This window comes from Cryptomeria japonica, chromosome 3 (assembly GCF_030272615.1).
Source record: "Cryptomeria japonica chromosome 3, Sugi_1.0, whole genome shotgun sequence".
In the NCBI taxonomy this organism is placed as follows: Eukaryota; Viridiplantae; Streptophyta; class Pinopsida; order Cupressales; family Cupressaceae; genus Cryptomeria; species Cryptomeria japonica.
The window spans coordinates 364,830,510-364,841,035 of NC_081407.1; the positions used below are offsets into that span (position 1 = coordinate 364,830,510).

A 10,526-nucleotide genomic window follows, 5' to 3' on the forward strand; every position below is an offset into this window, starting at 1 on the left:
GGGCCAACAGTGTTCATCATCAGAAGTAGAAGAGAAAGGTTTTAAAGGAACACCATGCCAAGATAACCAAACATTATTATTCGTAAGAATACTCTGAAAATGTGCCTTGATGGAAGTGCACTCCTTTTGTGACCACTGGATGAGAGGCAAAGGAGTAGAACAAACCTTGTTCTTCTCATACATTGGATCCAAGATATCATTGTCTTCCCCCAAATCTTCGAGAACATCAACAAGACCAAAGTCCTCAATCTGTTCAACTGTCAGCCGACAATAATCAAGTTTTCTCACATGATTCTCGAACCTACAATCAGCCCAAACATCTTCAATCTGATGCACATGTACATACGCCTTCTTCAGTTTGTTTATCATTCCTCTATAATCAAAGTCCTTTCTAGCCTTAAAGAACCTCATGGTAACTCTTCTCATCTCCTCCTTCATTGCCCTAGCCTTAAAGATGGAATTGATAGAATACTTTCCAATTGAAAGAGAAAATTTCAAACCTGTCTTATAAGAACCTGATTGGGCGTCATGCACAACATTCATCTGACGAGCTATCTCCATTAGTATAATCTTGTCGGAAGGGTATCTAGGAAGCATGAAGGTCTCACCGTTGAAACATCCAACCTTGATATATGTGAAGGTTGGAAACAAAAGGAACATGCATCCATATTGATTCACTACTTTCCATGCGTGATCAGACACTCTCTTATTATACAAGTTCTTGTTCAACATAACCATATAATAACCAAAGAAAGCATCATTCACTCTTCGGAAATGATTACGACTTTCTTGAAGAACCAACTGGGAATAATATTTGTGTACCTCAAATTGCCTCTTATCGCCAATAGTAGACAATCCAAGAAAATGTCTCATTTAAGCCGCAGTGTACACCATGTAAGGAGTCATATAAAACTTAAGTGTAGTAGGAACCTTGGTGAGTTGTTCACAAATGGAATCACTGATCTGTTTTCCCCAAAATATCTTCTCCTTGTTTTTTTTTATCACATGAATATACTGATACATCAATTTATAAAAATTATTAGATGTAGGAAGTCCTTTAAGTCTACTTAAAAGAGTTATAAAATCATCGACCTCTTCAATAAAGTCACTTCTGGGAAGAGTCTCCCACCATCTTGCAATAGTAGGTCTTGGAGTTTTAAGCCAATTGTCAATCATATTACGCCTAGACTTATCTGAATTTCTATCAAAGTAGGCTATAGTTGACTGCATTGTAATATCAATATACTTCTCAATACCAAGACACCTAAAGACTGAATCAAATAATTCTTCATCAAGCCTGATCAATTTCTTCCCAGATTCATCCTTCACACTTCTACTATCTGGATCAAAATGATTTGCCACTGCCATTACAAATTCAAGATCCTGAGCCGACATGGGAAAAGATTCTACTAAGTGGATGCCACCATTGATAATAGCTTCCATGTCATGATATGAAGGTGGTTTCTTGATTCATTTTTGAAATTATTCTAGAACAACATGACCTATCTCCATGTCTCAAATGTGATCAATATTAGAAGTAACTAAAGGTGGGAAAATCATATGTGGGTCCTGCTTCTTGAATTTCATTCCTTTTTTGTTTGGAGAAACCTCTGTCATTGATATAATAATAATACTAAGAGAAAACAAAAATCATCAACATTATAATAATATATTGGATCAATTCACTTTTTTCATATGACTGTTACCAAAATTTCTACCTTCAACTCTTTTTGGTAGAGCTGGAACTATTTGCCACATTTAAGGTGAAAGGTACATTCATTTATGTTGATAGTTTATTTGCAATGAAGTGTTTCAAATGAATTCAATTTGATATACAAAGCTCAGAATAAAAGATGTATCAAAATTGCATAATATTGTTGTGTTTTATTCATTTTGAAATGAGAAAGCATACAAAATTATTTAAACGTTGTTGTTTCATACCTAGAAGATGAAAAAGTGTTTAAAAGTCCCATGTAAGTCGTGAGAATGATTAAACCACAATGAGAAATGTAGTGTCAAAAACTGCATACCCCTTTGTAACTTGACCTACATCTTTTGTAACCACCTTGGTGTCCGTTCCCCTAGCACCTGAGTAGGCTCATTTCAGCCCTTGCATCAACCTTTTCCCTCTCAGGATGGTCAAGACCCCCTTTTAGCAGCTATCTTTCAGCTTTTGTTTCTTGTTAGCCTCATGCCTCCCTTGACTCCTGCTATTTTCGAGCATGATTCATTTGGACACTAGTGTGTTGCGCAAATGTCATTCGTCCCATGAAATATCAACGTCTGAATGTCGGTTCTAAGTGCGCCTTTCCACTTGTAACCTACACATGTCGATGGAAACGCCTCAAAATCTTCTAAAGGGCTTGCGACCCTCTTTTCCCCCCTACTCTCTCTTTTAAATCCATATTTTCTCTCCATTCAAGCTTTCTTGGTTATTGGACCTCTCTAGTTCCTCCATACAATCTCTCTTATTCTTGGGGCTCTCGCAGCATTCTCTAGCTAGCATTCTTTGGCTACCTCTCGCTTGCTACAGTAGTCTCTATTTTGCTAGAGCACCCTCAAGCTCTCACAATACTCTTGCAACTCTCTTGGCTTTCTCAAGCCACGTTGGTAATATATTTCCATCATTCTATTTGTCCTATCTTTGAGCATCTTGGGATTCATCACATCCCTTATCCATCAAATCATTTATCATTTATCGTTTATCTCATCTTGCATTTAGTTTATTTATCTATCTATCTATGTGACTTTTTGTGGAGGTGGACACACCAAAATAAGGATTTGACTGAGGCAAGTCCCCAATCAATCCCAAACATTTTTCCTTTATGGCTTGTGTGCAGGTCGCATTAGAGAAGATTTATCTCGCTAGAGGCTTCGTAGCATGGACCTATTATTTATCTATTCTCTTCCCTTTTCTCCTTCCATTTTATCTTGGTTATTTTGTATATCGCATTTACTAGCCTAGCTTCATTATTTTCCGTGTTTTATTGCATTATAATTGCACTTGGAACTTTATGTACGAACTATGTACATCGTTCGTACAATACGACGGCACGCCACATTGGTGTCCCAAACCTGCGCGATCGTCCTTTGGACAGAGGCTTGGCAGAGTCGTCCGAGAGCCGCGAATTGTGGTTAACTGTTTAACTTTGTTACTTTTATCCCCTGGCTCACCTTAGCGACAATTTGAGTGAGGTAGCGGCGGATGGATTCATCCTTTGAGATCCATCATCTTGGAGGTGACAAATCCCCTCCTCTACAAGAAAACATAGGATCTAAGATATACACCTAAAGATAAGAAAAGGAAAGCATGCAAGGAAAAATTATATCCTTCATTTCCTGATCAATGTCGGGTTGATACGCTATCTTCATCTTTGTTTCAACTTTCCTCATGTCTTAAGTCCTTCATTCCCCAGTTTCATGTGTACTTGCAAGAGGTTAAGAGATATGTTAGAGCTCGGGATATAAAATTTCATCACATGTTATCAACAGTTGAATAACTTAAATCTATGAGCTATCAATCTAATCCAGTTATATCAGTGATATATAGAGAGAAACAAGATCAAATCTTCATAGTGGAAGTGAAAGCATCAACATAAAAGATACTTCCCTGTTTTTATCTAACTTATTTGTCCACTATGCAGGTAAAAGTACATAATTCATAAATGATTCATCAGGTTTAACATTTAAGAATTTGGTGTAAAATGAGGCTCCAATAAGGGTTGAGCCTAGCATGCTAATATGTCAATAGGGCTTCATTGCACAGGGACCCATCATCCACAACAGTGAACTTTCAAGATCATTGTTATGAATTATGTGCTTGTGTCCAATGGAACCATACTGACATATTATATAACTAGATAATGCCTCTTTCACATACCCAAGTGTAACAATGATAAGGGCTTGCAAGTCATTAAGGATAAGAACATTCATCACAAAGATCATCATACAGGGTAAAAATAGAGAAGCCCATGAGCCACATCCAAATCAAAAGGATAGTCAAAGAACAAAGTAGGCTTCAACACGGTGAACCAATTCCTAGCATCCAAATTCAAAGAAAATCATTGATCAAAGTGCAACTTGAAGACAAAGATAGATAGGTCAATAAATCTTTTTATAGTGCATACAACACAGAAGAATTATTGTCTCAGATCAGCAAGGCTAAAATACTCCTTGTCAAGAATACAATGAATGAAGGCCAAGGAAAACATGAAGCCAATGCATAAGGTAAGGCATCAACATAGCAAGAGTAACAGTCACTGCCCATGAACAAATCCTCATCAAGATGAAATATACCATCAAAGCACATTAACAGTCAAAAGGTTTGAAATATAAGAAAGCATAATTATAAAACAAGGAAAAGTGAAGTTTTCCCCTGTCAAGAAACAATATGAATAGTCACATTTGACTATTCAGATATGATTGTATATACCTTAAATACAATAAAGGGTATTGTGTTTTATAGAGATAGTTGTCAAAAAAAACTCTAGATCTTCCATATCATAAGATGCAGTCAATAAGCAGCTCCTAAAGACAGTAAAAAGAGCTTAAAAGTGGCATCACCCAAAAAATGAAGCTTTATATCAGTCAAAAAGGTTGTATCCTTCATCAAAGAGGTTGTAGCATTCATCATATAAGTGTCCACAAGTCATAAGCAACCCCACTTATCAGAGATATGAGGCAAAAGAAAGACATTGTAGCTGCAATATTTTTATTTCTAGAAGTTATGTGCAGCCACAAAGAGTCAATAAGAAGAGATAGTATCACATCACAGAAAAGAAGAGTCAAACACACAGCCTAGATCACAAGGGCTTCTACAAAGCTATAAAGTGAATACAGTGGGCATACAAAGGATTAAGGCAGTCTTAAACATCTTCACAAAGGGTAAAAAGAATACATCAAACCCAAGATGATAGTTACAGTGAGCGGAAAAAGGAAAGCCATTAAGACTTCATGAGTCCAATGCAAACCTTTAGCTTGAATGATAAAGCTAGAGCCTATAGCAAGTCTCAGTCATAGACAACAGAGATAGCAACCAATGCTAATCTTAATCATAGTTGAGGAGATTTTTGACAGTGCATCATGAAGACAGAGGAATGATCTACAGTATTGTTGTAGAATTTGAAGAGGCAAAGATTATCATCATTGGTAATAGCCTTGTGCAAAGAGAAGACACTCACTCATGACTTTAATAGGCATACCTAGGGTTTGTTTAAAGATAAGGATCCATGTGACAGTGATAAGGGTAAATCACAAGCAAAATTTTAAGATGATTATGATTTAGTAGTCCTTGTCATAGTCACAGTCAAAATCAAGGCAATATCACAAAATATTCAAAGTCATGGGACAGACCTAAAGTAAGCTAAATCAAATCACAAAAGATCTTGACAGTATAGAGCAGTTCCAAACAGTTTAAAGAGAGACAGTCTTCATGCATATAAGACACGGCCTTAGCATGTATACAGAGTAGCTTCATGCAGAAATTTAGTGACATAGGACAGTTTTTTTCTCGGACCTCAAGGCATTCACATGAGAAGGAAATAAAGGGCAAAGCTTCCAAACACAGTCACTGTTGTTAAGGAACTATAATTATACAGCCAGCAAAGTAGCACCGTGATGGATCATTTTAAAGCACCAAGGCATCAAATCAAGACAGAAATTATTATCACTGTCTTTCCATAACTTCCTAAGAACAATGATCATTGTCACAGTGATTTGCATCAAACTACATGAAAATGATCAATTTTAGTACATCACAGTCAACGGTCATCGAGTTACAAACAATGATGATAGCCCTGTCAAAATCACTATAGCATCACAATCTCATATAATCATACCTTACCAGAAGAGCACGCATCTTCAAATTTAATCAATAACAGAGCATTTAGAGAAAATTCCATCAAAATGACAGTGAAACATTAAGGAGGTGCCAAGGAAAAATATACAATATCATCACCTAGTTACGAGCATAAAGTCTCAAGGAGAAAGCAATTATAAGAAGCCTGCCATCATACATTGCAAACCCAGTCATGAGGAGCAAACCCCAAAATCATGAAATAATAGATTCATAGCAATGATATGGTTGTTCATGATGACAAATCAAGGCAATCATGTGGAAAAAGACAAGAACAGTAAAAGCTACAATCATATTACAGCTTCATAAGCATTATCATAGCCATGTGAAGTTACAGAGGAGTAAGAAGGTTGCATCATATCAAGAAGACAATCACGGCATGAGAACCCAGTATCAGTCATAGAGTGCAACTCACAGAGCATATGTGAAGTTCAAGACAGTGATATAGTCCAGGGTAGCCACAGAAGTCATGCACCTATAGAACACAATGATATTAAAATGGATGCGAATAGTACATACGTCAAAGTGAAAACCATATTTAGGTTTTTAAAAATGCTTCTCTTCATGTAAGTTCAAGATAAATACAGAGAAACACAAAAATATTAAAGTCACGGCCTGAGTTCATGTAGATTCTGAACGAAAACTCTTAAGTACATGCATGATAAGAGGAGAATAAAGCACATATCGAGCTAAAAGTCCAGATCAAAGCCTTCAAGCAACTGTTCAAGCTCAAGAAGGGAGTGCATGGTGGCGACCACAGCAAGGGTTTTTTCCAAAAACATGCAAAAAAAAAAAAAAAAAATTTAAATTGAGCATGCTCTTAGGGTTTCCCCTTTTCTTCTTACATGTCCTAGCTCAACTTATTGGTGAGCTTTTTTATTTTTTTTAAAAAATAAATCACCTATATTATTAGCATCGAGGTTATGACCTCTAAGTCATTAGACCTATGTTGTTGAAAAGAACCCCCGTGCCAAGAAAAGGTTCAAAGTGACATAAAATGTAAATGCCTTTCTTCTAAATAAAATAACTTAATATAGCTTTGTTAAAACAATATTATTAATTGTTTAAATGAAGTTATACTAAATTATTTTTATTAAATAGCTTAATATAGCTTTATTAAAATAATTATATTGATTGTTATTAATAAAGATATTAAATTATTATTTTATTTTTTTAATAAGAGCAAACAATAAAGACGATATATATGCATGCAATATAGAGCAAAGATAAAAGGATTTCTTGAACTTTTTAAATCATGGAAAGGAGGAGTTAAGAGGTTCTTCTAGATACGCATGTAATTGAGAGTTTTCTTTTGATTGGTAATCAATCAAGGACCTTTTCGAATTCACTTGAGTCAAGTGAACCATCAGGCAGAGTTTGGAGCTGTAACCGCATGGATTACTTCATTTTAACTCCTTATTTTTTAGGGTTTTACTTTTGCTCGTGAGAAGCATATTTTTGTTTTTTCTCACTTTCAATTGGCTATGAGTTCCACCTCTTGGGCTCATTTTTGCATGTCATCATTGCATTTAAAGGGAAGAAAGTATTTCTTTTTCCTTAGTTCTTGATTTTTTATCTTTTTGCTCTTAGCAAAAAAGAGATTTTTTTGTAAATCAATTTTGTAGTTAATATTATGCAGCAACTCTTTTACAGGTTTTATCAGATTTATTGTCAGCAGATGGATTCCTTTAGTTTTCAGTATTATTCAGTTTTGCCTTCAAGATTTCATACTTCATAATTCTGGTTGATTTGATAAGGAATATTATTGTGTTTCAATCTTGAAACGTTTATTTTTTTATCTCTTTCATGAGTGTGTGTATGCAGTTGAACTCACAAGTTGTACACTATGCATGTGATATTTTTATAATTTTAGTTGTGAAAACATAGTTTTCCTTCAAAAAAAGATATTTTTTTCATAGCCTTTGTATGAAATATTTTATTGATTAAGCTATTAGGTTTGGTTGTGCAAATAGAAGTATTGGAGAATCTTTGTGAATCAAGTTGCAATTAAGTTTTTTATCATTAGGTTCATCACCTTCGTTTAAGTTCATTTCATGCATTCATTTCAAATCCTTCTTCCCTTTTCCATCCAAGTTAAATCATATATTAGAAAATCATATAGGAAGTCAGCCTATAATCTGAAGGTCTACTTTCAACATAGGTGCCCACAACCTGAAAGTATTCCCATGTTTCACAGGATTGCAGAACATTTAAATTGTTTTGACATCATGGGTGCAATCCTTCGTGACAACAATGACTTGAACTAATTCTAAAAATAATTCATTTGAAACAATTAGGTTTTCCAAAACCCCCTTTCAAAAAATTAATATCTCCATGGTAAATTGGATGAAAAATCACCATTTATGTGTGTGCAATAAATGAACTTTGAATAAATAAATTAAAAAAATTCATTTACAAAAGAGTGGGTCAAAAGATGTAATTAGGGTTTTCAAAGTTCTAATTACATTTGTAAAAACCAAAATAGGCATAATTTAGGTTTATAAACCCGAATTACACATACAAAAATATCATGGAAGACATGTCAGTCGGGTTCATAGACCCGCCGAACACCAAAAAGGAAGATCAAAAGAAATGGTGGAGGGCAAGTTTAGAACCCCACCGTATACCATAACATACAAGAAAACGATGTCAAGCAGGGTCCTAGACTTGTCACACACCGTTTATGGTATATGGCATGCCTACGGCCCTGCCAAACACCATGAACGATCACTGCAAAAATAAGGGTAAAACATGTGTTGGTCGAGGTCACAAACACGCCAACACCTCAATGAAATGCAAGGGAACAATGTGTGGTCGACGTCACGAACCCACCACACACCACACTGTGGTGTGTGGTGAGCTGATGGCCCTGCCCACACCATAATGTAGTTAATAAAATTTGGTATAACGTGAAAGAAAGGTGAGTCTGTGGCGAGATTGCAGATCCACGACAAATCATTCAGTGGTGCATGTCAGGCCTACAGCCCACCACGACACCAAAAAAGGAAGATCAAAAGAAATAATCGAAATCTTTTAGGATCATATGATCCAAGCGAAAAATCTGGTAATAAAAACAATGAAAAGCATATGAAAATAAAAAATAAGAAAGAACAAAAAGGGTTTCTAAAACCCTAACAAGAGGGAAAAATAGATACATACATACCCGAAATGCATGATCAAATTCTTCTCCCTCCAATCACGAAATCAACTTGGGAAAGATTAAAATGAGGGTCAAAAGAGATAAATAAGTCTTAAAAACTGAGGCAAAAGAATACTAAACGAATTCTTCAAATGAGCCACAAATAACTCAAAGTGCAATAAACGAATGCAATTTGGGTTTATGAACCCAATTTGCACCTATGAAGTGCAAATCGGGTTTATGAACCCGAATTACACCGAAAAGGTGAAAAGAGACAAAAGAGATGTAAACTAGGTCTATGAACTCGATTTATACCTAAAATGCCTAACTTGGTGAAAATCGGGTTCATAAACCTGATTTACACCTAGACTTTACATAAAAGTGAATAAGTGTAAAACATGGGAAAAACATGTTTATGACGACAAAAATGTCTCCTAAAGTGAACCATAGAGCAAGAAAAACCACAAATGAGTCCAAATTTGTGGGCTACCCTCATTTTTTTGCTAACACTAAAAATGAGGATAACAGACCCTAGGCAAACCCCTATCCACAACACTTTTCCTTTCTTTTTGTGTGCAAGGACTTGACTCAGAAGCTAAAAGAAAATTTTAATAGAGCAAAAAGAAAAGGACCAGGGTGACCAATCCCGATAATCCTACTCAAGCTTCCAACAGTGAATCTACTGCGTCTCCTTGATCTGAAAAATATTTCACTTGCCTGTCTCAGAGTTATAGAACCAAGGTGACCTACCATCTCGTTTCTGACAATTATGCCTAAACTTTCAAGAATAGGTTCTAATCTTATTCTTTTGTTCAGATCCTTGTCTATGGCTCTATTTGATATATGTAGCACTTTGTTATTATTGTTTCACTTCAATTGTCCATTGTTTTACCCTAATTTTACAATATCAATCCAATTTCGACTCAAAAAAGAGGAGAGAAACAAAACAAGTGAATCTAATTGGTATTTCAGCCCTTTTCCTAATTGAATTATGGCTAGATCTATTGGATTCACCCTCATTTTTAATGTAATGGTACCTTAGAGAAGATTGATGCTTTTATTATCTTAATTGGTGAAACCCTAAATTTGACCACCATTACATTTTTCTGAACCTGATGCTCTTACATTTACATTAATTCTTATTTGTGGTCTCATATCTAATTTGTATGTACTTCAACATTTATGTTTGCACTCACAAATCATATATGCAGTTGAATTCAATAAATTTAGAGGTTAAACTCAAAAACCTGAATTTATTCTTCTAAAATTGACTTGTGGGTTTCATAATTTTTCAATGGTGTTTTCAAATCCTATTTTGAAGTGTCTCATAATGGAATTTATAAAATCTAACTGGTTTACTATTTCACATGTGATTACATTACTTCTTGGTTACATTTATCAAAACTATGTGTTGGATAATGGTTTATTTCACTTTACATTACTTCCTTTCATTCATCGTACTCTTCCATATGGCATCAATTAAAATTTCAAAGATATTTCCTACTTACAAATCATCCCTTAAAACTTTTATAC

The 10,526-nt window shown here is 35.1% G+C and overlaps 1 long non-coding RNA gene across 1 annotated transcript; it reads right to left on the reverse strand.

Annotated features, from left to right (window-relative positions):
- Positions 1-6,032: 6,032 nt before the first annotated feature.
- Positions 6,033-6,673, reverse strand: LOC131080044 (uncharacterized). Its single transcript, XR_009114114.2, has 2 exons — positions 6,509-6,673; positions 6,033-6,329 (listed from the first exon to the last, which is right to left on the reverse strand). It is a non-coding gene; the product is annotated as an uncharacterized LOC131080044 (long non-coding RNA).
- Between the last annotated feature and the right edge of the window lie 3,853 nt (positions 6,674-10,526).